The sequence below is a fragment of the Bos indicus genome, chromosome 26 (genome assembly GCF_029378745.1).
Source record: "Bos indicus isolate NIAB-ARS_2022 breed Sahiwal x Tharparkar chromosome 26, NIAB-ARS_B.indTharparkar_mat_pri_1.0, whole genome shotgun sequence".
Classification (NCBI taxonomy): Eukaryota; Metazoa; Chordata; class Mammalia; order Artiodactyla; family Bovidae; genus Bos; species Bos indicus.
This window is the reverse complement of record NC_091785.1, coordinates 34551463-34578213: the sequence shown is the minus strand read 5'-3', so window position 1 is coordinate 34578213 and position 26751 is coordinate 34551463. Positions and strand designations below refer to the sequence as shown.

The window sequence follows — 26751 nt, the reverse complement described above, 5'->3', positions numbered from 1 at the left end:
TGAGACTTGCCTTCCTGCCTTCATCCTAGCCTTCACTCTTCCTCACTCACCCCCACCCAAATCAATACATTAATGAAGCTGTGTAATGAAAGGGCCCTTCTACCAGGTTTAGGCTGTGTTGGGACCTGCCCGAGCTTAGCTCAAAGTTCCAAGCGGTTGGTCTTTAAGATTCCAGGTGTGCCTCTCTAATAACCTGTCATTTCAGCGGCATCCCTAATCACTCTTCCAAACACCTTAAAAGATGGGTTACATGTCAAGGGCGGCAAATCATGTCTTAAGAATGTGAAAAGGATGGTCACGCTCTGCACAGGCATACCGTATTTATGCACTGGGCGTGGTCCGAAATGGAAGTTAAACTTTTCAGAATTGAATTGTTATTTAACTTATTCATTTGTCTGTGAAATGTAAAAGAGCACAACAATGTTTGATTTTAGTTATCCAAGTAATATATAAATATGTCATATGTTAAGAAAGTGCAGTGTCACAGGAGATTAGAGAGTGAAAGATGAAATCTCCTTGCCCTTACCTGGTTCACTTTCATTTCCCCTTTTCTCTTGAGGCAAAATTGTTAATAGTGTGTATCCTTCAAGAACTTATAGAAGGAATAAGATAGATAGATAGAAGTGTTAAAAAAGGATCATTCTCTGACCATTTTTTCGTGGCTCGATTCTTTTCTGTTAATAGTATGTCTTTGGGACCTTCACTACATCATTTGAGAGTGTGAGTAACCACCACTGAATTTTGCGTTTTGGTAAGCCTGGATGTATTCTGCCACATTTCCTGACTGTGGACATACTTTTCTCCATAAACACAGATGTCTGCTCTTTGGGCGCTGTCTTCAACATTTCCGTGATTTATCTTTGTCTACTTTCTCTTAAAGCCCCTACAGGGAGTAAATGTGAGGTGAACGTGCTGAACTCAAGCTGATCCCTATTGTTGGAAACTCAATTCAGGTTTATTATACTAGTGGATGGATGGAGGAATAGGATCACAACAGCTAACCGTGTTAGGGCCGCACCTTAGCACAAAGAGAAACAGCTTCTGGTCAGTCCATTCTGCTCCTATGTATCTTTCATAAATCACAGGGTTTAGTTTTGGTTTTACACCGACTAAGGGGTAATTGAACGAAATGATTTAGTGAGAATAAAGGTGCTTCTAATAATATTTCCTCTCTTTTTGGGGTGCTACCAGGAACCCTAAATAAAGACGTTGACATTTAATCAAGGTCAGGTCTCTTCATTTTTACCTCCCCTACAGCTGAAACAAACTGACTCTGATCTCTACTGCTAATGGTTTTGAGTTTGTTTCCCCAATATGAGTAATTTATGAGCAATGGGAAAGAGGATTGCAAAGGTCACTTCCCAATTCCATCCCCCAGGGGCCCATGGAAGCCCTGGACTTGCTGTTCGTGGTGAATGTTTTATAGGTCAGTAGTCCCCAAATAGCAACTCTTCTTAAGTCATTAGAGACTTCCCAAAGCTTGGATTGCCTGGGTTCACGTTTGCTTTACAAGTCAGTAACCACTTTCTGACTAGAACACTTTGGACAGGGCACCGAGAGGTCACATACTAGTTTTATCTAAGCCCTTAGCCACTGATTAAAGGCTGTTCCTTTTCTATTTTGAGGTCCATGTCAGTCTCCACTTCTGCCTCCCAGCTCCCTGATTGCATTGACCTCAGTCAACAGCAGGGAAAGGCAGGGTTTTTGGTGGGTACACAAGGGCTTCAGTGGAAAGAAAGGAATTTCATTAAAGCTTCTAAAGCCAGAAGGGCACAGGAGCACTCGCAGTCCAGGCACTCATCCTAGACCCAAGAAAACTGGGCTTCAGAAAGGGTTAGTAAATTGCTCAAAATCACACAGCAGGTAACTGGACTAAGTTCAGGTTTATTATACTAGTGGGTGGATGGAGAACATAGAGGAGACTCATCCTCTGTGTTCCATCACAGGAGGACACGGCTCAGTGTCTGCATTTATCACGCACTGGCTCCATCACCAGACAGTGAACCTCTCCGAAGCAGCCCTGTGTCTCTACCTTTAATTTTTCAGTTCATAGCTTGACACCTGCACGTCATAGATTCTCAGAGTGAGGCCGGTTGGCCCATTGTTAGAGCTAGATCTGGAACCTGTGCCCTCCTGATCCTGAGACTTTTCCAGTATGCTCTGCTTCCTCTTGCTTCCAGAGAGTTCCAGCTTCTTCCTTCCTCTTGGGGTAGACACGAATCAGCCGGGAGCGAGTTTGTGTCATGGTAGCATCCATCCTGAGGAGCACGAGAAGTCTTCTGAAGGAGTGACATAGGTTCCCTGTTGCTCATCGCTTGGAGATGGTTTAGGTCATGCTGGTCTGTGTTGCCATTTTCTCTCCTGGATAAAGTTTCCATGACATTGACAGAAAGAAAGCCTGCTGGCAGATCACACGTCTGCAAGTGTGGAATGACATTGGCCAACCGACTTTGACCCTCATCCTCTTCTGTTCTCCCAACCAGGCACCCACCCACTTCCAGTTGTAGACCCTTATTGATCTGGGAATCTTCATGAAATAGTTGTTTCTCTGATGCTTTCAAGGGCATCTTAACCTTGCTGTGTCCTGTAACAAAGAAGCAGGAGAGATTTTTGTGGGTTTATCAGTCAATATCTGTCTTCCTGAATACACTTTCATCTACCTAAACTCCAGTGGCCTAGTCTACTCATTATAAACTTTAATTCTAGCTTATGTGTGTCCTAGTGCAAGTTTTAAAAATAAACATGAAGGGGATTTATTTTTTCTTAGTGTTAGAGGAAATAAGTATAAGCAAATATTAGAGATTAAGTTATGTAAACACTCATTTGTTTAAATAATAAGGGAGCTTAGGGTTTGGAAAAAGTTTGATCCTTCATGTAAGAAGGATGAATATTCAGCAGTGAGGGAGGCACATCACGGAAAACAGTTCTACAGTTGAGCACATCGTTTTTTGTTTGTTGTGTTTCCCGAAAGTTTTCTTCCACTGTTGGATGACCCAACTTGCTTTTAAAGTAGTGAAAAGTGAAAGTGTTAGTTGCTCAGTTGTGTCCAACTCTTTGTGACCCCATGGACTGTCACCCACCAGGCTCCTCCATCCATGGAATTCTCCAGGCAGGAATACTGGAGGGGGTTGCCATTTCCTTCTCTGGGAGATCTTCCCGACCCAGGGATTGAACCCAGATCTCCCGTATTGTAAGCAGATTCTTTACCATCTGAGCCACCAGGGAAGCTCTTTTAAGTAGAGCAGGACCCAGTGAGACTCATTCTAGTTCATCCTTGGTGGAGAGATGTTCACCGTCCACCTGACATTCCAGTGTATGGGATGCACACGTGCACGCACACACACAATATGGAAACACACACTCACAGAGTACAGGACACAGACACACACATATGGGGCAATCTTGTTTCTTAGCAGCTTCTAAGAACAGTGGTATACTGGGTCTCAAATGTGTCCTACAGACGGGCACCAAAGTAATCCTCTTAGGATGCTGATGTCATCATATTTCCAGGCGAAAAACCTAAATGAGTGACAAGATAAATTTCACAACTTCCTGCTAATCATTGAGGATTCTCTCCAAGTCCTTAAACTACCTCCTCCCTACCCCCATCTAAGCCGGTCTTGTTTTATTTGTAATATTATTATTAAACCTGCCAGTTATTGAAATGGCAGGCTTTGCACTGACACCTTTACATATATCACATATAATCTTTGAGCCCATCAGGGTCAGTGGCACTCCTCCCCTTTAGTAAATGAGAAAGAGGAGGTTAGTGGGAGTTTAGCCACTTGCCAGAGATCACTTAAAAAGTAGAAGAGCTGATTTTCTACTCAGGCCATTATGGCTGCAGAATCTGCACTAATTGTACCTATGCTCCAACCCTCCCCCCCATTTTTCCTGTTTGAATAATCATGGATATATTTTCCATCTCCATCATGGTGTCATTCTGCCCCTCCTGCCCCATAAGAAATACATATTGTTTCCTTTTGCATATTTGCCCATGACCTAACTCAAATTCTGCTTCCTTACAATGGTTTTCAAAGGCCCATCCCTTCTGTAAATTCTTCTCGAATTACTCTGAGCACCTAAGTCAACACCAGAGAAATTAAACAACAATCTATCACTTGTACGACTTAAGAAAGAGTGTCCCTCTCCCTCAGGAGTTGCTGACTTCATATACCATCTTATGAAACAAGCTTTAGAGTTGCCAAGTGTTGCTGCCTCTAACGGTGTCTGTCCTTCTGCCCCATCCCACTCCTCCCAAACACCCACACCCACACAAGCACTCCCCACTCAAGAGCGTGCACACAGCCTAATGTAATCGAAACCCATTTCTGTTCCATCCTTGGGGAAGTCTGAGAACAGATTACTCTCTGCAGTGTGATAATTCATCATCCATTCGAGTCGCCTCCCAGGCCCCCTGTTGGTGTAGACTAGCTCCTCCGAGACTCGGTTTCCCAACCCTGCTTCCCAGGTGAGTGTATCCTACCCTGACCTGCTCTTGCAACTGTCTAGATTGTTCATTTTTCCTTAATTTGAAAAGCCCCAAGTTTTTCAAGGGGACACCAATGGAAAGAAAATTTCCTAAGTAAAGTCTAAAGGGAAACTATTGATTTAAAGAGACACCACAATGCTACAAGCTTCAGAATACATTGTCTGGATTAGCGACTTACACACATATCTCAGTTGTGAACTTTGCATCTTTAGAGGGAGCAGAGATCCAGTTTTGTCACCATATTCCACTGGAGGGGGGAAAAAAAAAACCCAAGTGTGAATTTCTCTTACTGTTTTATAAATGAAATAGTACTGCTCTCACCAGGAAGTATGACTCTGCCCCACTTGTCTTCAGGACCAAAGGGCTGTCTAGATGGTGGGATTTCTAAGGCTAAGGGAAAGAACTTCACATTAAAAAAAATCACAACAAATCCTTGCCCTCTGCCACCTACTCATTAATGTCTAAAGAAATGCTTATCCAGAGAGAGAGAGAGAAGAAAAAGACCTCGTCTCCACAATTAGAGTTACAGCTGACTATGGGAAGACATCTGAGAGAAGGAATGAAGTGAAGTGAGTCACCCATGGACTATACAGTCCATGAAGTTCTCCAGGCCAGAATACTGGAGTGGGTAGCCTTTCCCTTATCCAGAGAGAAGGAATACGTTGACTTAAATTTACCCAGAGCTCTTGAGAGCAATCTTCAGTTGATTGGGCCACTTAGAAGTGATCCTGCCTCTTGCTTCTCTGACGACCTGGTCAGGTGACCAGGGAGGATGAAACAACCAGGACTGTTTCATAGAAACTCTTTTTTAAAGAACAAGAAATTAACTTTCCAAAGTCCTGCAGAAAAGATGTCCTAAGTGAGACCGTGCTGCAATTCATGGGGTCGCAAAGACACGACTGAGCGACTGATCTGATCTGATCTGAAGTGAGACCCAGCCCACTAAAAGCAAAATCTTGGCACTGATTCTCTGTGAGGAGGGGGCCCCTTGATGTCATCATCATATTCACTGCCCCTGGGAGGCAAGCAGGAGGGTCCTCATACTGCTGGCATCTCATATGCCAAAGCCAAAACACTGAGGGTTTTCCTGAGCCAGCATTAGAGCGTCAGCAGACTTTTCAGAAGGTTCAGTGATGGGTGAGTGGTGCAGGATTTCTTCCCATTGTGGTTGAGCCTGCTCTGGGCACACCACAGTAGAAACCAGCACAGCTTCCTATTTCATTGTGTGTTGGTCTGATGGTGACTCATACCGAGAGGTATGTTTATCCCAAACTGGCAGGAGCTGTGTAGTCAAGGGCAAATTTTGTTAGCAGTGGGGGAGGGTGAGTATTTGTAGGCATGACCTCTTTTCTCTGAAACACTGTATTTGTGTTCACACTGACATGATTAATGCTATTACGGTCCAGTGTGCCCTGGGGGGCACCAGGGGTGAGTTTCTGTGTCCCATTGCAATCAAACAGGCTGAGTTTTTTGAATACTTAGACTTAACTGTGAAGATGCTGGCTTTCTTAAGCTTTCAGAGAAATTACTGTCTAGGGCAGTGGTTCTCAAATGTTAGCAGACATGAGGGCCACCGGGAGTTTGGTCAGAGTGGGGATTTTTGGACCCTGGTCCCAGAGTTCTGGTTTAGTAAATCTGAGAAAGGGCCTGAGACTTTGCACTTCTAGCAATTCCCTAGTGATGTTGATGCTCACGGTTCAGGGACCATAGTTGGACACTATCATGGTTTCTTGTCCCTAAAATGATCAGTGTTCTAGGCAGAGAAGAGAGAACTTTTATATAAGTAGCCTCTTTGCTCTCTCGCCAGTTTTATCTTGCTTATAATGCAGATGGCAAAGTCAAAAGCATTGTTTTCATTTTGATTCTCTTGCAGCATAGGATGAAGCTTCGATTCATAAAATGGAAACCTTCTGTGAGACTTGAGCGACCAGGAGGCTGCTGTCAGTATATGACACTAGACGTGTAGGGGGTGGGCAGGGTGGGAGCGGGGGGAAGTTACAGGGCACCTTTTCCTGGGAGTGAGTTGGGGCTCAGCTTGGCTTGGGGGAGTCAAGGCACAAATGTGCCATTCTGTAACCATCACTCCCAATTCCAAAGGGTTCGTTGAGCATTTTTACTGCGGTTCATAGACCTCTTTGGAATCCTTTGGTTAGAGACTGTTTCGGGAGCTATCTTGGCTCACAAGAGCTGCAACCGTTTAGTGTCTGAGGAGCTAAAATGTGTTATTAAAACCTCAACCAGTTTTAATAGAGACCATTGCCTTGTCTGTATTCTTGTTGTCAGTCTATATTCTGTTGTTGTTGAACCACAGATTGTTCAACAATCTGTATTCACAGTGCTCTTTGAAACACTGTGAAGGGAGAAGTTTAAGAAAAATTAAAAGAAGCAGAGAATGGTAGAAAAAGATAGCAAGGTTATTTCACACGGAGTTTCTGGAAGGACATGAGAGAGAGGCTATAACCCCTCAGAAAAATGGCAGGCGCTGGGGGCTCCCTGGTCTGTGGAGGGTCCCCTAAGTGGCATGTGGGGCTAGATGAGTGTTGCAGGATTGCCACGTGGGGGAGCCCTGTCTGGACAGCTACTGGGGAACAGTTTTAGGGCTGACTGGTGGGAATGGTATCTGCTGGACTAGGTTCAATGATGCTGTTCCTGCTCAGCTGGAAGATGTTGCCAGTCCCCCATGTGTGAAGAACCCAGCCTGAAGCAGTGAGCCATAGCAACCGGTGTCTTGAACGCATCACAAATTTATAAAGGTCTACTTTCTGCAAGGCATTTCGAGGGTAACCTAATACATGGAAAAGGTCCTGCCTTCAGCAGGTTAATGAATTACCAGTGGTAGCAGGGGTGCTGATTGAAAATAGAAGCAACACAAGGTGATCAGAAGGAGTATGAATGGTATTCTGCTGAGGTTTGAAGGAAGAGTTAGTGTTTCAAATGAATCAGAAAAGGCTTTACAGAAAAGGGAGCATTTAAGATTGGCCTTGAAGGGTTCTGTTAATTTCTTCCTGTTAGGGATGGTGTTTAATTCAGTTCAAACCCATTATACAGTGTCTGCTCCATGGTAAGTATTCAGTGAATGTTGAATGAACTGAAAAGTGGATGAAGGATGTGTATGGGTAGAGAGATGGGTATTCTTAAGTGTTTATTCAGAGTCTAATAAGAGATTAGCAATCTGGGTACAGAAACAAAATGCAATTCTTGACCTAAGAGCACTCACATTCTAACAAGGAACATAAACACAAAAATACATAATTATGATACAGTGTGAAATGTACGCGACAAAGAAGTCTTTAATGTGGGACTGCAGTGCAGGGGACTGGCTAATTCTCCTGGAAGGTCATGGCAGACTAGGCTTTGAAGGATGAACAGAAGTGCAACAAACGAATAAAGGGGAAACGAGAGAAAGGTTTCCAGTTGGCAAGACAGAAGCAGTGAAGGAAATGCAGCCAGCTGAGTTTGGCAGGAACTACCATTAATCATGAGGGACTGCAGTAACCATGGGGAAGGGTAAATGGAGGGCTTTGCAGGTCAGGTTGATTTGAGGATGGATAGAACCGAGGTTGTACATTCAGATGCCACTAAGAATCAGGCAGATAACCTAGATGAGTGGAGATGGGGCCAGACAGGACAGCAGGGCCTTCTCTACAGGAAAAGCCACCCTATTGCTCTATCCTGGTTCCCACAAAACTAGGAACAGAGGGATGTGGGCCACAGGGCCAGACCTTCCAGTTTCCAAGAGTGACTAGAAACAGGTTTTTTTATGTAAAAATCTCCAGATGCTTAAAGTTGGCAAGTGATTCAACTTTCTCTTCAAAAAATCTTCATGTAGGCCAAACAAAACATATCTGTGGGCAGCACTCAGCCAAAGGACCTTCTGATTGTGGTCTAATTGTGGTCTGTGCTCACCAAGCCTACCCACAATAAGAAACACATTTGCACACAAAAAGACTAAAGACTTGTAGACTTACATATATAGATGGCTAGTGAAAAAGTCATGTGAAGCAATACTCAACCTTCACTCTCTGCTCTTTTCTAGTCTCTTCTATTTTTTTATTGTGTGGCTCTCTGGTAAAGAATCTACCTGCCAGTGCAGGAGACTTAAGAGATCTGGGTTCAATCACTGGGTTGGAAAGATCCCCTGGAGGAGGAAATGACAACCCACTCTAGTTTTCTTGCCTGGGAAATCCCATGGACAGAGGAGCCTTGTGGGCTACAGTCCATAGGGTCTCAAAGAGTCCGACACGACTGAATGACTTAGTACACATGCACCCCTCTCTTGGAATATCTGAGAGGTGATCTGTCATTGCAAGGCTACTGTGCAGCAGGAAAGGGATGGTCATCCTTTGAGTTCCGAGTGTATCTGCCATCACTCCTATCTTGAGTCAGAGGCATTCCTGCAAGATCCAACAGGACTCAAAAAGAGCGCAGACTATGAAGCAAGAGTGCAAGAGTGCCTTCTCGCCATTGAAAGGAGCAGCCATGATGGAGAGACCCCTAAGGAAAGGTCGTGCTTACTATGAAAGCCCAGGACCATAGGGAGGCAGCACGGATATGGTAGCTTTGCAAGACAGGTGGAAAAAAAGGCAGCTGACAAGCATGAATGAAAAAAGAAGGCCAGACAGAGAGCAGCAGTCTGCTAGGCCAGAGAGTATCCGATACGATATTACCTGTGCGGTGCCAGACCATCAGGAGCAAGTTTGAAGATGAGATGGGAAGTCCCCTTGTTTTTACAGGACCTCTGGGTTGCCTCCCTGCATTCTCATCCTCACATGGGCGAGCGGCCCCCTCTGGAGTTGTGCAGCCCACGGCCTGCATGTCTTCCTTCCCCAGAGGCAGTGACGATAGGGAGCGAATGCTGGGGTTGGTATCAGTTGAATCACGACTCCCCACTTTCCAGAGGATGTAGAGCCAAGCTCTTCACCTGAGTGAGATTCTGTTTCTTTCTTCAGTGAAAATAGCAGAGAACACCCACTTTTCTCTCCAAGTGTAGAGGTTTGATAAGTTATTTGAGAAGTTTGAGCACTGCAAAGAATTATTGATTAGATCTGCAAAAGAAAAAAAAAAAAAAAAACTGTGATGGATTGTTCATCAGAAACTAGGCTAGTATGAACTGTATGCTCAGTCACTCAGTTATGTCTGATTTTTTGAGACCCTATGGACTGTAGCCCGCCAGGCTCCTCTGACCATGGGATTTTTCAGGCAATAATATTGGAGTGGGTTGCCATGTCCTTCTCCAGGGGATATTCCTGAGGGATGAAACCCACATCTCCTGTGTCTCCTGCACTGCAGGCAGATTCTTTACCCATGGAAATGATAAAATCTAGAAGAAAAAAAAAAGGAACAATAAAGACACTGTATTCACAGATTGCACCGCAAGTTCTAGTACAATGATAATTACATTCTCAACGTGTAAGCACTGACCACAGTTAATTGAGAATGTGGTTTTGCCATATTAGTAGGAACAAGATGTTTAAAAGTAGTGGCTAAGTTAGTATAAGAATGTAGCAATAAGAATAGCAGTAAGACTTTCTTAAGACCAAGAAATGTAGTGATGAAGTCCAAGAAAAACACCTAAAGTTGAACACACTCTCTTACAGTGGGCACGGAGGGGTTGGGAGGAGCAGTGAGGCAGGCAATTGCCATCATGCAGTCTCTGTGCTTTTTATGCATATAAGCCTTCTTAATGTCTTAAACTTCGGTAAAAGCAAAACATATGGGAGAAAACTCATACTACCCATCTCATATCTTTACTGTCAAGATTCATTTCAATGAGGTAACATGTGTTAAAAGCTCAGAAATGCTAATTGAAGATCAGTTGATCAGAGGAGAGTGAAAAAGTTGGCTTAAAGCTCGACATTCAGAAAACGAAGATCATGGCATCTGGTCCCATCACTTCATGGCAAATAGATGGGGAAACAGTGGCTGACTTTATTTTTCTGGGCTCCAAAATCACTGCAGATGGTGATTGCAGCCATGAAATTAAAAGACGCTTACTCCTTGGAAGGAAAGTTATGACCAACCTAGATAGCATATTAAAAAGCAGAGACATTACTTTGTCAACAAAGGTCTGTCTAGTCAAGGCTATGGTTTTTCCTGTGGTCATGTATGGATGTGAGAGTTGGACTGTGAAGAAAGCTGAGCGCCAAAGAATTGATGCTTTTGAACTGTGGTGTTGGAGAAGACTCTTGAGAGTCCCTTGGACTGCAAGGAGAGCCAACCAGTCCATCCTAAAGGAGACCAGTCCTGGGTGTTCATTGGAAGGACTGATGTTGAAGCTGAAACTCCAATACTTTGGCCACCTGATGCGAAGAGCTGACTCATTGGAAAAGACCTTGATGCTGGGAAAGATTGAGGGCAGGAAGAGAAGGGGACGACAGAGGATGAGATGGTTGGATGGCATCACTGACTCAATGGACATGGGTTTGGGTGGACTCTGGGAGTTGGTGATGGACAGGGAGGCCTGGCGTGCTGTGGTTCATGGGGTCGCAAAGAGTCAGACACGACTGAGCGACTGAATTGAACTGACTGATATGTAGAGAATAGTAGGGTAGGTGTATACCCCAGAGCCAAAGGGAATGGCCCAATATTCCTTGCAGAGAAAAATAAACCTAAAATGTAGGCGATGAGAACTAAACTTGTAGCTGAGCGGAGATGCAATCAAACTGCCTGCAGCTGGGGTTTTCAGGAGACACAGGTTTGGAGCTGAACTGGTAAAGCCCTTCCCTGTATACGTTCATCTCTTTCTCGTTTGTCCCTTGCAGTACAATTGCTCCATTTACCTTGATAACTTTGTAAGATTATCCTCAAAGCCTTCGAGATATTGTAAGCTTGCCTGGAAGCAGCAGACTGCTTCCGGGAGTCTGCAGCTACACTGCCCAGGGTTCGGATCCCAGCTCTACTCTTACTAATTGTGTGACCTGGAGCCAGCCACTGAATCCTGGCCCGCTCCGTCATGCCTCAGTTTCCTCATCAGAAAATAATGATATCAGTAGTACCAACTTCATAGGGTGTTGTGAGGATTGAATCAGTTAATATTTATATTAAATATTAAAGGAATATATATTCTCTATATATTAATATATAATTAATATATATTAAATAATAAAGGAATGCCCAGGGGGACTTCCCTGTGGTCCAGTGGTTTGGACTTCACTTTTCAATGCAGGGTGTGTGGGTTTGATCCCTGGTTGGGGAACTAAGATATCACATGCCTCACAGCCAAAAAATAGAAAAAGAAAACAGAAGCAATACTGGAACAAATTTAGTAAAGACTTAAAAACTGGTCCACATCAAAAAGTCTTAAAATAATGCCTGGACCCTAACAAGTGAAAGTGTTAGTTGCTCAGTCGTGTCTGACTCTTTGCAACCCCATAGACTGTAGCCCCCCAATCTCCTCTGTCCATGGAATTCTCCAGGCAAGAATACTGGGGTGGGTTGCCACTTCATACTACAGAGGATCTGCCTGGCCCATGAATCGAACCCAGGTCTCCTGCATTGCAGACAGATTCTTTACCATCTAAGCCACCAGGGAAGCCCACAGCAAGAGCCAGTAGTTGCTTGCTCTTGCTGCCATTATTATTATTATCCTGGACTGAGTGGAATTGTGTGTGACGGGGCCAATGTCTTCCCTGGGATGGAGTTCAGTGATCAGACTAGTTTGAGGATGCAGGCAAGTGAACAAAGCTGGATGCGTGAGTTGAGGAACCACCCATTCCTGCTGGGCAGTCTCTTCAAAGTTCACTTCAAGCAGAGCAAGAATTTGTAACTCTTTGTCATGAGACCCTGCTCAGGACCGCACGAGTGGCTTCCCATGGCCACTGTCCTGGGATCAAATATCACTAAGGACCTCTCCCAGCTGGGTTCTTGAGCCTCAAACCCTCTGGGCAAGCGAGATGCCCATCCTAGTTCATCTTCACCCTGTGGAATGAAACAAGATGTCTGATAATAATTTGGTGCAAGAATGTGTGGATTTTGTAAGAACAGTTGTTCTGAAAAGTTTGCGGCTCGAAGCCAGGTGTGCCCAGGATTCTCGCCGAGGAAGCTGTTTACCCGCTCTGCAGCAGCCCCTGCTGGCTCCTCCCATCATCGTGTCCTGTCATGTCATGCTCTGGGGACAGGCCCTTGTTTAGCTTTTCCAAGGCTCTGATGCCACCTCTGCTCCTGCCTCAGGTCAGTTCAACTGGAAATTGCACTCCTTTGTGTGGTTCTCATTCAGAGAGAAGCTCGGCCACCGTGGGTTTGAAACTGGCCCACCAGTAAGCTCATTCCTTCAGCTTTTTTTTTTTTCTCCTGAGTCAGAAATTTAAGCTAGTCTTGTATCTTATGTCATTAGTTGGGTTTATTGACATCTTCAAAATTACCTAATTGATAGAGACTGTTGGCGAACCCAAGGCATTTAACCAACTTTCTATGTCACCCAAAGGCTGTTACTATGGAAAAGAGACAGAAAACCAGGCTAATGTTATGTGAAAGAACACACTGAACCCACATTTATAGAGCACAGACCTTGTGCCAGGAACTATGCCAGACCCTGGGAATGCAGTGACAGTAACCTCGTAATAGAGGACAGAAAAGAAAGAAAGAATGAGAATGTATAGACGGTGCTAAGTATAAAGCAAGTAAACAGAGTTGGGGGGAGTAGCAGATTGATTCGACTTGGGTGGTCCCAGCAGAGTTCTCGGAAGGATGGCATGGGAGCTGCTTTAGGATGAGACCAGAAGAGGAGGAGCCAGTCTGCAAATACCTGGGGGACGAGCCCCTTCTGGGAAAGGAGAGGGCAGGTGGAGACCTTGAAGGAGCAGGAACTGGAGCTTGCGGAGCAGTGTGAAGAGGGCGTGAGAAGAGACCAGACTGGTGGGAGGGCTCTGTGGGCTACCCTAGGGTGTCTTGGATAACGCAGCGGAAGCTGCCTAGAGGCCTTAGTTGGTGGTATGATCTGCTTGAATTATGCCCTTAAAAGATCGCTCTAGTTGGTCTGTAACAAAGGAATTGAATGCATGAGTCAAAAGCCCACACTGCCCCTAGCAGCACCCTACTTGGTGAGGAACTAATTACTCAGACGTACATCCTCTTGTTTCTAGTTTTCTGGCAAATCTCCAGTGTTTACATACCTCTAGGCAAGTTGTGTTTGTGAAAACTCCCACATGAGATGTGAACTGGGTCTGATGGTATCTCATTCAAATTTTTTTTTTTTCTTCTAATGGGCTCTTTCTCAAGAGGGCAGCAGAAATGAAGTGATGATGAGGACACTTGTCAGAGTGGGGATGTGTTGGTGGAAAACAAAGATATACTTTAGCGGGGAGGATTCCATGCATCAGTAAGGGGTGGGGTGTGTGGAGGGATTGAAAAAGCCTTGTTTGTGCATGTACAGTTTTTCCTTCTGATTGCTGTGCTAATGTTGAGAAGCTGAGACTAACAGATGCAAGTCAGACCTGCTTTTTAAAATAGATAGAGACAGAAAATAGACTGGTGGTTGTCCAGGTTTGAACAGGGGAGGGGCTTCCCAGGTGGTGATACTGGTAAAGAACCTGCCTGCCAGTGCAGTAGACATAAGGGACGCGGGTTCCATCCCTGGGTCGGAAAGATTCCCTGGAGAAGGGCATGGCAACCCACTCCAGTATTAATTCTTGGAGAATCCCATGGACAGAGGAGCCTGGTAGGCTACAGTCATAGCGTCACAAATAGTCAGACACAACTGAAGTGACTTAGCACACATGCACAAGCAGAGTAGGGGTGGGGTGTGACTGCTAATGGGTGTGGGTTCTCTTTTGGGGATGATAAAAATGTACCCCAAAATACCAAAATTACAACTTATGGTTATGGTCACATAATACTGTGAATATTCCGAAAGACATTGAGTTGTACACTTTAAATGGGTAGATTTTAGGATATGTGAATTATATGCTGTTAAATTTTAGGATATGTGAATTATATGCTGATAAAACAAAGTCTGCTATTTTGTTTTTATAAGTTAAACTGAAATGATGATCCAGAAAGTTATAAGATTCATTAAGCGCACTGAATATTCGCTGGGTGTTACCCAGCACAAGAGCATGTGTCTGTTGCTGAAAGTCATAAAAGATAGTAGAGTTGGAAGTTCAGCGTATTTATGTTTCAGGTGGAGCACATGGTTATCCATTTATGATCAAGGACCTTGAACTGCAGCTCACCTTATTCCCTCTCTCAAACACTGTGGGAACATCATGGCTTCCCTTTGGGGCATGCTCACTGTCTGTTGGGAAAAGTGCCAGACACTTTATAGACATTAACTCATTTATCCTTGTGTCTGAATAGAATTTATCCCCATTTTACAGAGGAGGAAAGTAAGGCTTGGGGAAGAAAAGTAACTTGTCTCAAGATCACAGAGCTAAGAGGGGTGGAACCTGGATTCACATGAGGTCTGTCCGACCAGAATCCAGGTTGTGATCATCTCACGGCTAGAGGGGACCCCTCCCTGAGAGCCATCGTGTCATAGCGCATGGCTCCCAATTTGCCTGCACTGCGAGCTGCGAGATAGTCCTAACTCAGCACCTAAGAAATAGGCCAACTGTACTCTGATACTATCACTCACCTCTGCCTCCTTCCCGGGGAGATGAGGAAGCCACAGTCTGGTCCTTTGCTTCCCTGCAAGGATGTACAGGATGAACCTTGCTCACTGTCTTCTATTCCATGTTGCCCTTTGCTCACTATGTTTAAGCCAAACCAGGTGTCCTAATGGTCCCCAAACATACCCCAACCCACCCCTCCATTGTCTACGATGCCTTACTCTTCCCTCCTACTCACTTAAATCCTGCCACCTACCCTTTCTTAAAGGCCCAGCTGAGAGGATACTTTCTGGTTTCTCTCTCAATTTACACTTTTATTGCAGCACACGATTTACTCTCTACCTTGTATTTCCATTCACACTCTTTCTCTTTCTCCATCTCTCTGTCTCCTTATCTGACTGTCTCTCCTTTCCTCTACCTCCTTCCACCTACCCTACCTGATTAAATTGTAAACTCTTTGAGGCCAGTGTCTGGGATTTACATGAATATCTTGGAAGAAGGGCTGTCATTTTCACCTTCCATTGCTTTTGCCCATGAAGCCTCTGGGTCAAAAGGCTGCCCAACAAGCCATGGCTCTCCCACCTCCAGGCCTGGCTCCCACTCTCCCTCCCCTTAAAACATCCTCCCTTGTCACTGTTCACCTTCTGCCCACACCATGGTCTCAAATTCCCTGAAACTCTCCAACTCTTTGTCCCAACCTACTGTGCTTCTCTCTTCAGAAGTCTGCAGTCGTGTCCGACTCTTTGCAACCCCACAGACTATACAGTCCCTGAAATTCTCCAGGCCACATACTGGAGAGGGTTGCCATTCCCTTCTCCAGGAGATCTTCCCAACCCAGGGATCGAACCCAGGTCTCCCGCACTGCAGACGGATTCTTTACCAGCCGAGCCACCAGGGAAGCCCTCTGAAGTCCTAGCCTAGATCAGAAGGCTGTCCTAACCTCCCAGGACAGCATGTTCTCTCTGCATTGATCAGCTTCCTGTGTGCTGTGCACAGCACTGGGGAGGGCCTGGGTGGTCTGTCTCCACAGTTCCCCAGAAGGCCTGGGACAGCACAGCACACACAGCGGCTCTCACATGCTCACTATTTGTTGACTGTAGATAAGAAGTTATTTCCCAAGTGTTGGAATTTAGGAGTTTTAGTGGAAGTATTTATTTAATGTCTCTCTGTCCTCTTCCCTGGTCCCATGTTGAACTTCAAATATATTTCTTTCTGTCCCGGTGTTAGATTTTACTAGGTCTGAGCTTTGCTAAACTTCAGGAAATAATCTCTTTTCTCCCACTCCTGTGGATGAATCTCTGAAGTTAAATGAGAGAATGATCAAACCACTCAGGGTCAGATTCTCTGTCACCTGGGTGCCTGGGAAAATACCTGGCAAGATGACAAGTATAGATTATGTGTGTTTGCCTTTTCTTGCAAAGGTAACACTGGGCAGAGTTATGTCATACAGAAAGCCTGAACAAGTCAGAACTTCATTTCTGGAAGGAGCCTAAACACCGAAAGAGCAGTCCCAGCGTTTGTAAGATCATGTCTGACTCTGCACGTTGGATGCTGTGAACTCAGGTCCTTTGCTTTCCTCCTCCTCTTGGGTGTGCAGACCCACGAGAGACCCAGGGAAAGGTGACGGTGTGTGTTTATTCACACAGAGCAGGAGTGGGAAGGCCACTTCAGAGAGGATTCAAATCTTGTTTCTGAAATTTACCGCCACATGAATTGAAAGCCTCGTGTTGCTGTTTCCTAGCAGGTAAACCTCGGGCACAGGGCTGTGTTAGTAAACATGTAACAGCAGACTCTGGGAGTAGGCACAGGGCAAAGCCCTGATTTGTTAAGTTTGCTGATTTCTGGGGTGTAAATACCTTCCCCGTGGCTGACTTCAGGCTACTAAGATGAAGTCACTGAGCACACAGTTGGGCAGAGCCTTGTGCAGCCAGCTCTCTGCAGCAGCAGGAGCCAAACGGCTCACCACCCTTGGTGCTCAAGGGCCCAGTGAGGTTAATCTAGGCGTACGCACGTTACCTACATTCATTAGTTTGTCTAAAATACTATTTTTCTATTTTAAAAAAATTTATTTATTTTCAATTGGAGAATAATTGCTTTACAATATTGTGTTGGTCTCTGCCATACATCAACATGAGTTAGTCACAGGTATACATATGTCCCCTTCCTCTTGAACCTCCCTCCCACCTCCCACCCCATCCCACCCCCCTAGATTGTCATGGAGCACCAGTTCGAGCTCCCTGAGTCACACAGCAAATTCCCACTGGTTATCCGTTTTACATGTGGTAATGTATATGTTTCCATTCTACTCTCTCAGTTTGTCCCACCCTTCCCTTCCCCACTGTGTCCTCAAGTCTGGTCTCTATGTGTGTGTTTCCACTGCTGCCTTGCAAATAAGTTCATCAGGACCGTCTTTCTAGATTCCATATATATGCATTAATATATGATATTTGTTTTTCTCTTTCTGACTTACTTCACTCTGTATAATAGGCTCTAGGTTCATCCTCATTAGAACTGACTCAGATATGTTCCTTTTTATGGCTGAGTAATGTTCTATCGTATATTTGTAAAACAGCTTCTTTATCCATTCATCTGTCAGTGGACATCTAGGTTGCTTCCATGTTCCAGCTATTGTAAATAGTGCTGCAATGAACAATGGGGTACAAGTGTCTTTTTCAATTAGGGTTTTCTCAGGATATATGCCCAATAGTGGGAATGCTGGGTCACATGGTGGTTTTATTCCAATGAGTCAGTTCTTTGCATCAGGTGGACAAAGTACTGGAGTTTCAGCTTCAGCATCAGTCCTTCCAATGAACACCCAGGACTGATCTCCTTTAGGATAGACTGGTTGGATCTCCTTGCAGTCCAAGGGACTCTCAAGAGTCTTCTCCAACACCACAGGTCAAAAGCATCAATTCTTCGGCACTCAGCTTTCTTTATAATAGTCCAACTCTCACATCCATACATGACCACTGGGAAAACCATACCCATGATGAGACGGACCTTTGTTGGCAAAGTAATGTCTTTGCTTTTTAATATACTGTCTAGGTTGGTCATAACTTTTCTTCCAAGGAGTAAGCGTCTTTTAATTTCATGGCTGCAATCACCATCTGCAGTGATTTTGGAGCCCCCCCAAAATAAAGTCAGCCACTGTTTCCCCATCTATTTGCCATGAAGTGATGGGACCAGATGTGATGATCTTAGTTTTCCAAATGTGAGCTTTAAGCCAACTTTTTCAGTCTGCTCTTTCACTTTCATCAAAAGCCTCTTTAGTTCTTCTTCACTTTCTGTTATAAGGGTGATGTCATCTGCATATCTGAGGTTATTGATATTTCTACTGGCAATCTTAATTCCAGCTTGTGCTTCACCCAGCCCATCGTTTCTCATGATGTACTCTGCATATAAGTTAAATAAGTGAAAGAAAGTAAAGTCGCTCAGTCGTGTCCGACTCTTTGCGACCCCATGGACCGTAGCCTATCAGGGTCCTCTGTCCATGGGATTCTCCTGGCCAGAATACTGGAGTGGATTGCCATTTCCTTCTCCAGGGGATCTTCCCAAACCAGGGATTGAACCCGGGTCTCCCGCATTGCGGGCTGATGCTTTACCATCTGAGCCACCAGGGAAGCCCTATTCCTATTTGGAACCAGTCTGTTGATCCATGTCCAGTTCTAACTATTGCTTCCTGACCTGCATACAGATTTCTCAAGAGGCAGGTCAGGTGGTCTGGTATTCCCATCTCTTTCAAAATTTTCCACAGTTTATTGTGATCCACACAGGCAAAGGCTTTGGCATAGTCAATAAAGCAGAAATAGATGTTTTTCTGGAACTCTCTTGCTTTTTGATGATCCAGCAGATGTTGGCAATTTGATCTCTGGTTCCTCTGCCTTTTCTAAAGCCAGTTTGAACATCTGGAAGTTCACGGTTCACGTATTGCTGAAGCCTGGCTTGGAGAATTTTGAGCATTACTTTACTAGCGTGTGAGATGAGTGCAATTGTGTGGTAGTTTGAGCATTCTTTGGCATTGCCTTTCTTTGGGATTGGAATGAAAGCTGACCTTTTCCTGTGGCCACTGCTGAGTTTTCCAAATTTGCTGGCATATTGAGTGCAGCACTTTCACAGCATCATCTTTTAGGATTTGAAATACCTCAATTGGAATTCCATCACCTCCACTAGCTTTGTTCATAGTGATGCTTCCTAAGGCCCACTTGACTTCAGATTCCAGGATGTCTGGCTCTAGGTGAGTGATCACACCATCGTGATTATCTTGGTCATGAAGATCTTTTTTGTACAGTTCTTCTGTGTATTCTTGCCACCTCTTCTTAATATCTTCTGCTTCTGTTAGGTCCATACCATTTCTGTCCTTTATCGAGCCCATCTTTGCATGAAGTGTTCCCTTAGTATCTCTAATTTTCTTGAAGAGATCTCTAGTCTTTCCCATTCTGTTGTTTTCCTCTGTTTCTTTGCATTGATTGCTGAGGAAGGCTTTCTTATCTCTCCTTGCTATTCTTTGGAACTCTGCATTCAGATGCTTATATCTTTCCTTTTCTCCTTTGCTTTTTGCTTCTCTTCTTTTCACAGCTATTTGTAAGGCCTCCTGAGACAACCATTTTGCCTTTTTGCATTTCTTTTTCTTGGGAATGGTCTTGATCCCTGCCTCCTGTACAATGTCACGAACCTCTGTCCATAGTTCTTCAGGCACTCTGTCTATCAGATCTAATCCCTTGAATCTATTTCTCACTTCCACTGTATAATCATAAGGGATTTTATTTAGGTCATACCTGAATGGTCTAGTGGTTTTCCCTACTTTCTTCTCCATGAAAGTGAAAGTAATAGTGAAGTCACTCAGTCGTGTCCAACTCTTTGCGACCCCATGGACTGTAGCCTACCAGGCTCCCCCGTCCATGGGATTTTCCAGGCAAGAATACTGGAGTGGGTTGCCATTTCCTTCTCCAGGTCATCTTCCCCACCCAGGGATTGAAACCGTGTCTCCCGCAGACACTTTACTGTCTGAGCCACCAGGGAAGTCCAAAAAACGTGTTTTTCTAACTAGACAGAAAGGTCCCACCCCCATAGTGGCTGTTAAAATACTGTTTAATGAATTAGTAATTCCGAATGCACTAATAAGTAGAAGTAGCCAAAAATCAAAAAGGCAAACACAGCTGGGAAGCATCCTGGTCCTGAATCAACTTCTTGGTTCTTTGTTTTTTTAAACCCCTCTTAAGTGTCTGGATTTGCAATTAGTAGGTGAAGGCCATGGTGATTTCAGGCCTAAAGTTAAACCCCATCCCAGGGCCTGAGGCCTAAATGCTGATAGCCTATGACCCTCAGTCTTCACCTGAGTACCCTCAATGGCCCCAGGGGGGCCAGCATCAGTCCCAATCTCAGAGTCAGCACAGAGGTGGCTCTTCCAGCAGTCCAAAAAGATGTGGTGTTCTGGCAGCAGGCTTCAGGCTGAAGTCACAGCCCAATCTTTCAACTTGATCCATTTCTAAATGGAATTGCTGGTACAGGGACAATTTGAGAGCCCTGGGTGACCTTAAAAGGCTGTATCACATTTCAGCAGGGAATTTTATTATCCTTTAGCAATTCCTGCTCATAGGGCTTGGTGACTGCCTCTCCCGACATTCAGCTGACTCGGGCATCGACGTGTCAGGCCAACGCTGTGGGGGCTCCCATGAGAAGATGACCTCATGTCTCCATTTCCACCCTGTGAGGTATTCTTAAGCCCTTTTGTGTGGCCTCGGGGCAGTGGAGGCACATGGCAGGCGAGGCAGGATTGGGAGTCTCCTAACTGCTAACCCAAGGTCCTTTCTAATTACTGTTCAAGAGGAGAGGTGGGGCTTTTTACCCATGACTGTGCTTCGAAGTGAAATCACTCAGTGCTGTCAGAGATGGACTGGTACTGCTGCTGCTGCTAAGTCACTTCAGTCGTGTCCGACTCTGTGCGACCCCATAGACGGCAGCCCACCAGGCTCCCCCATCCCTGGGGTTATCCAGGCAAGAACCTGGGTCCCCATTTCCTTCTCCAATACATGAAAGTGAAAAGTGAAAGTGAAGTCGCTCAGTCGTATCCGACTCTTGGTGACCCCATTAACTGCAGCCCACCAGGCTCCTCCGTCCATGGGATTTTCCAGGCAAGAGTACTGGAGTGGGGTGCCATTGCCTCCTCCGCAGAGATGGACTAGGAGAGGTCAAAGAAGGGTGTTGCCTTAAGTGAGTCATCTCAACCAAAAGGTGTGTCGAGGGAGTCAGTCTTTTAGAAGCAGGAGGATAAGACACCCAAGCTGATGTTAAACCCCTTCTAAGATTAACCTTTATATGTAAAAGACAGGGCTAGCATGGCAGGGTAGAAGCATCCTATGATTTACACAGAGGAAGTTTTCTAGCTGAATTTTTATTATCCTAGCACCTCTTTGCCTTGGGGGAATCAGATTAACTGGATTAGAGCCTGGGCTGTTTCTATAATCAGGATCCCAGCTGCCCCATGGCTGACGGTGTCTTTTATGTTGGGAGGAATAGCAGGGGCCTTATGGCATTGGCTCAGAAAAGAAACGTCAGATACTGGGACCTCTTACAAGTGGAAAGCCCAAAGTGGCAGAAAGTTAGAGCTGTCTGACTGCTCGCTGGGAGGGTTTGTGCTAAGGCAGCCCTGTGCTTTGTGCCAAATAATAATCCTGATTACCAGACTAACGTAGTGGGAGAAAATTAGGTCACGGAAGCCAGTTCAAGAGAAGGATCATTTTGGGTAACTAACGACACAGTGACCGTGGGTAGCTTCCTGTAACTACCATTTGCCACAGCAGGAAATAGACTTTTAGGTAAACTATGAATTAAGCACTCTATGCATTTATTTAAACTCTTGAGTTTCTTGATTCCTAGGCTCAATAATAGTGCCACTCTAGCATAAAGAAAGGGAGTAGGAGGTGGAGAGAAGTGGTAGGACGGGGAGAACACATCTGTGTGATACGCGTTTACAATTAAGTGGGAACTGGGGTAGAAGGGCTTCCCTGGTGGTTCAGTGGTAAAAAATCCACCTGCCGATGCAGGAGATGTGGGTTCGATCCCTGGGTCAGGAAGATCCCTTGGAGAAGGAAATGGCAACCCACTCCAGTATTCTTGCCTGGGAAATCCCAGGAGCAGAGGAGCCTTGTGGGCTACAGTGCATGGGGTCGCAAAAGAGTTGGATGAGACTGGTGGCTCAGATGGTAAAGCGCCTGCCTGCAATTCGGGAGACCTTGGTTCGATCCCTGGGTCAGGAAGATCCCCTGGAGAAGGAAATGGCAACCCACTCCAATACTCTTGCCTGGAAAATTTCATGGACTGAGGAGCCTGGTGGGCTACAGTCCAGGGGGTCGCAAAGAGTCGGACACGACTGAGCGACTTCATTTCATGACTTAGGACTAAACAGCAACAAGGCAGTAAAGCTTAGAAAGTATTCTTAGGAGAAAAGCCGTCTCTCTGAAATGTAGACTCCCAGGAGAACAGGACTCCTGGCTTTAGGCAGAAACCAAGCTCACCAGCAGAATATCATTGTGTGATTGCAAATCCAGACCAGTCCTAACCAGAGACAATTTTCCAGCCCAGACCTCTGCTCAGAGCGGAGGCAGTGTCCTCCTGAAGTCGGGTTGCTTTTCCTCAGTCTGTTCCCCTTCCCCTGCAAGTGTTCTTTTCCCGTAAATCACTGCAGCCTGGAATAACTTTTGGTATTTGAAGTGCTATTTCCCATCTGCTTATTTACTAGCAGGTGTTACCTTTGGGATTCTCATGCAGCTGGGTATTCAGCATTTCTTAACTGTGTAATCAGAATCTAATACATCACACTAGCGTGGTTTCCGTCTAGGCTGCACAAGACTTTCCTGTGGAAACCCCCTACTCAGTGCTTCAGAGCCTGGGTTTTGGAGTCGGAAGACTTCCTTGCTGAGTGATCTCGAACAAGGTTTTGAACTCCTTGCTTTGGTATTCTGCTCTGCAAAACAGGAATAATGAAATAATTCCCCCCAAAAGGCAGTTGTAAGATTATCTGTCATTGCTGGGATAAAACAGTTATGACAGGGCCTTGGACATAGTAAGTGTTCAATAAATTCTTCTTGTTGCAATAATAGAATAGTGTTACAGAGTGACCTTGCGGTGTCATATGTTCAGGAGTCTCTAGCTTCATGGGGGAGGTACCTCAGTAGTGGTATTGAATGGTAACCCTGTTTTCCCTGATCTAAAAATTGAACTGAGGAGCACAGAGAGAACAACTCAGGTTATTTGATATCAGAAGAATCCCAAAAATCTGGAGAAATTGAACACTGAGCTTGGGATTTTATAGGGTCAGGACTGATGCATTGTGAAGCAAAAGCAAACACAAAATAAGAGACAATTAAATGCTGGACAACAGTGCAGGTATTTAGTGCTTTAGGACTTGGAGGAGGATGAAATATTTTATGAATATGAAGTACAGTGATAGCTTCAGATAAGAGCCAGGATGTGGACTAGGCCTTGTGTGTCAGGTTGGCTTTGAGTGGATGAGGCGTTGTTCAGTTACTCAGTCGTGTCTGATTCTTTGTGACCCCATGGACTGCAGCACACCAGGCTTCCCTGTCCTTCACTATCTCCTGAAGCTTGCTCAAACTCATGTCCAATGAGTCGGTGATGCCCTTCAGCCATTGCATTCTCTGTTGTCCCCTTCTCCTCCCGCCCTCCAATCTTTCCCAGCATCAGGGTCTTTTCTAATGAGTCAGCTTTTCACATCAGGTGGCCCAAGTATTGGAGCTTCAGCATCAGTTCTTTCAATAAATAGTCATGACTGGTTGGATCTCCTTGCAGTCCAAGGGACTCTCAAGATTCTTCTCCAACACCACAGTTCAAAAGCATTAATTCTTCAGTGAGCAGCTTTCTTTATGGTCCAACTCTTACATCCATACATGACCACTGGAAAAACCATAGCTTTGACTAGACGGACCTTTGTTGGCAAAGTAATGTCTCTGCTTTTTAATATGCTATCTAGGTTGGTCATAACTTTTCTTCCAAGGAGCAAGCAAATGAGGAAAGGAGAAGTTATTCTAAGTGAGGCATATGACGTGAGTGAAGGCAAGGAAGATGAAGATCAGGAAGTAGTCAGGAGGCCTCATTAAAGGAGGCTTTGTATATTCATACAAATGGACAGCAGAGGACTTTAGTGTTCAGAACCAATCAACACAGTGAGAAGTACTTAACAAATGTAGTCCCTTTTTAGATATCTAAATAGCTATCATGGGTCATGTTATTGAAGATCTCTGAAATAGTACCAAGAACTTTAGATTTGATAGATTGGGACTAAGAGAAATAATGGAAGTTATTTTGTTTTTATTTTAATAAATTTTATTTTTAGAGCAGTCTTAGACTTACAGAAAATTTGAGAAAATAATAGTTTCCATATACTAGTTTTCCATGTGAGTAACATCTTGTATTAACATAATTCTTTTGTAATAATTAATGAACCAAGATTGACACATTGTTAAGTCTGCATTTTATTTGTATTTTCTTGTTTTTTTCTGATGTCTTTTTCCTGTTCTGGGATTCCATCCAGGACACCATACTGCATTTAGTCATCGTGTCATTTTCAGCTCCTCCTGGCTGCGCCAATGTGACTTTCCTTCTTGTTTTTGATGATCTTGATGACTGTGAAGAGTACTAATCAGGTTTTTGTGCAAAGTCCCTCATTTGGGGGATTTTCTCATGATTAGACTAGGGTTATGAAGTTTATGGGAAAGAAGGTCATGGGGGAAAAGTGCCAGTTGTCATGACATCATATCAGAAGTACACACTCTCAACATGATGTTGATTGTTGATGTTGACCTCGATCACCCAGGTGAGGTAGTGCTTTTCAGATTTGTTCACTGTAAAGGTTCTCTCCCACCCCTCTTCCATACTGTCCACTCTGGAATGAAGTCACCAAGCACAGCCTGAGCTTAAGGAGTGGGGAGTGATGTCCACCTCTTTGAGTGACCTACACTTCCAAGGCCACATTGAAGACAAAACAGCCAAGCTGCTGGGAACTCTCAGCAATCTTGAGAAAGGGGTTGAAGGCTGGATTTATGTGGTGAGCAAAGGGATGACTAAAGGATGGGAGGGTGGACAGAATTTCCTGGGGGATGAATGAGAGGGTGGACTCAGGATGACTGAGAGGTTCCAAGCATCAGTGATTAGGGGCTTGTTTGGGCGTAAAGAGCACTGCATTGGTTTATTGCCAACTCTGTTTCATGGCTGTGTCACCTTGGGTGAGGCATATTGTCCCTCTGAGTCTCAGTCTGCCTATTTTAAAAATGGGCTTGACTGTTACTGCTCTTCCTACCTCATAAGTCTCCTGCGAGAGTGACTTGAGATAATGCAGATGGAAGGGTTTTGAAAACCATCAAGCCTGATGTGGTTTCAAAGGCTGGTGGAGAGACTGATGGTGCTAATGAGAGGGAAGGGCAATTGGGAGGGGGAATATATTACCTGGGAGACTCTGAATAGTTCAAATCAGTTCAGTTCAGCTGCTCAGTCATGTCCAACTCTTTGCAACCCTATGGATTGCAGCATGCCAGACTTCCCTGTCCATCACCAGCTCCTGAAGCTTGCTCAAACTCATGTCAGTTGAGTTGATGATGCCTTCCAACCATCTTATCCTCTGTTATCCCCTTCTCCTTCTGTCTTCAATCTTTCCCAGCATCAGGGTCTTTTCTAATGAGTCAACATCATGTGGCCAAAGTACTGAAGCTTCAGCTTTAGCATCAATCCTTCCAATGAATATTCATGACTGATTTCCTTTAGGATTGACTGGTTGGATCTCCTTGCAGTCCAAGGGACTCTCAAGATTCTTTTCCAACACCACAGTTCAAAAGCATCAATTCTTCAATGCTCAGCTTTCTTAATGGTCCAACTCTCACATCCATACGTGACTTCTGGAAAAACCATAGCTTTGACCATACATACCTTTGTGGGCAAAGTAAAAGGATATCTTTCATTGGTGGGATCCAACATTCTGCTGTTGATCATTTTTCAGCAGTTGCAATTTTGGAGTTCTCGCAGGAAAAGATGAGCACACATCCTTCTACTCCACCATCTTGACGGGTGTGAATAGTTCTGATAGCCTGGGGCAATTATAATGCATACCAAGAATGCTGTCATATAGGCTCATGATAGTCACCCACTAAAGAGATTTTTATTTCCAATATGCTTTCTCAGATGTTCTGATTCTAGTGGTCTAGTTTCATGGTCTGTCCCCTAGATAGGAGGAACTTAGATGAGGTGAAGCTGGTTCTGAATATTAGGAAGGACTCCACCTAATCATTTTAGCTTTCCTCTTATGGCTATAATTTCCTCTGTTTGACAACACTGAAGGTGATAGTTTTCCTTAGTGATCTCCACTTCCTGTCCCAGCCTCATTGCCTGTAATCTCCAGTAGGCATTTCCAAAGTAACATAGCCTAATGGAACTGTGGTTCCTGTTCTATGCTAGAGTCTCAGCGATAAGGCTAACCTGCTTCGCTTGACTGTGAGAGGCAGTGTGAAATTTACGTTAGGCCTGCAATAGGCTGCCTTAACTGAGTCTCCAGAATCCCTCCAAACCGGAGTGGAGGAATCCTTTTACCTTTTCAGGCAAACAGACTCTTAGTTCTTCATACACATTTCCTCACTGTTAAGGAGATACACAACCATGCTTCAGGTTTTCTATTGTATTATTCTTTTTGTAGCAACAAACTGATAAGCC

At 44.7% G+C, this 26751-nt stretch overlaps 1 protein-coding gene across 4 annotated transcripts in view; it reads left to right on the top strand.

Annotated features, from left to right (window-relative positions):
- ABLIM1 (actin binding LIM protein 1) overlaps positions 1-26751 on the top strand; it is a 328672-nt gene that overhangs the window by 137230 nt on the left and 164691 nt on the right. The window lies entirely within an intron of this gene.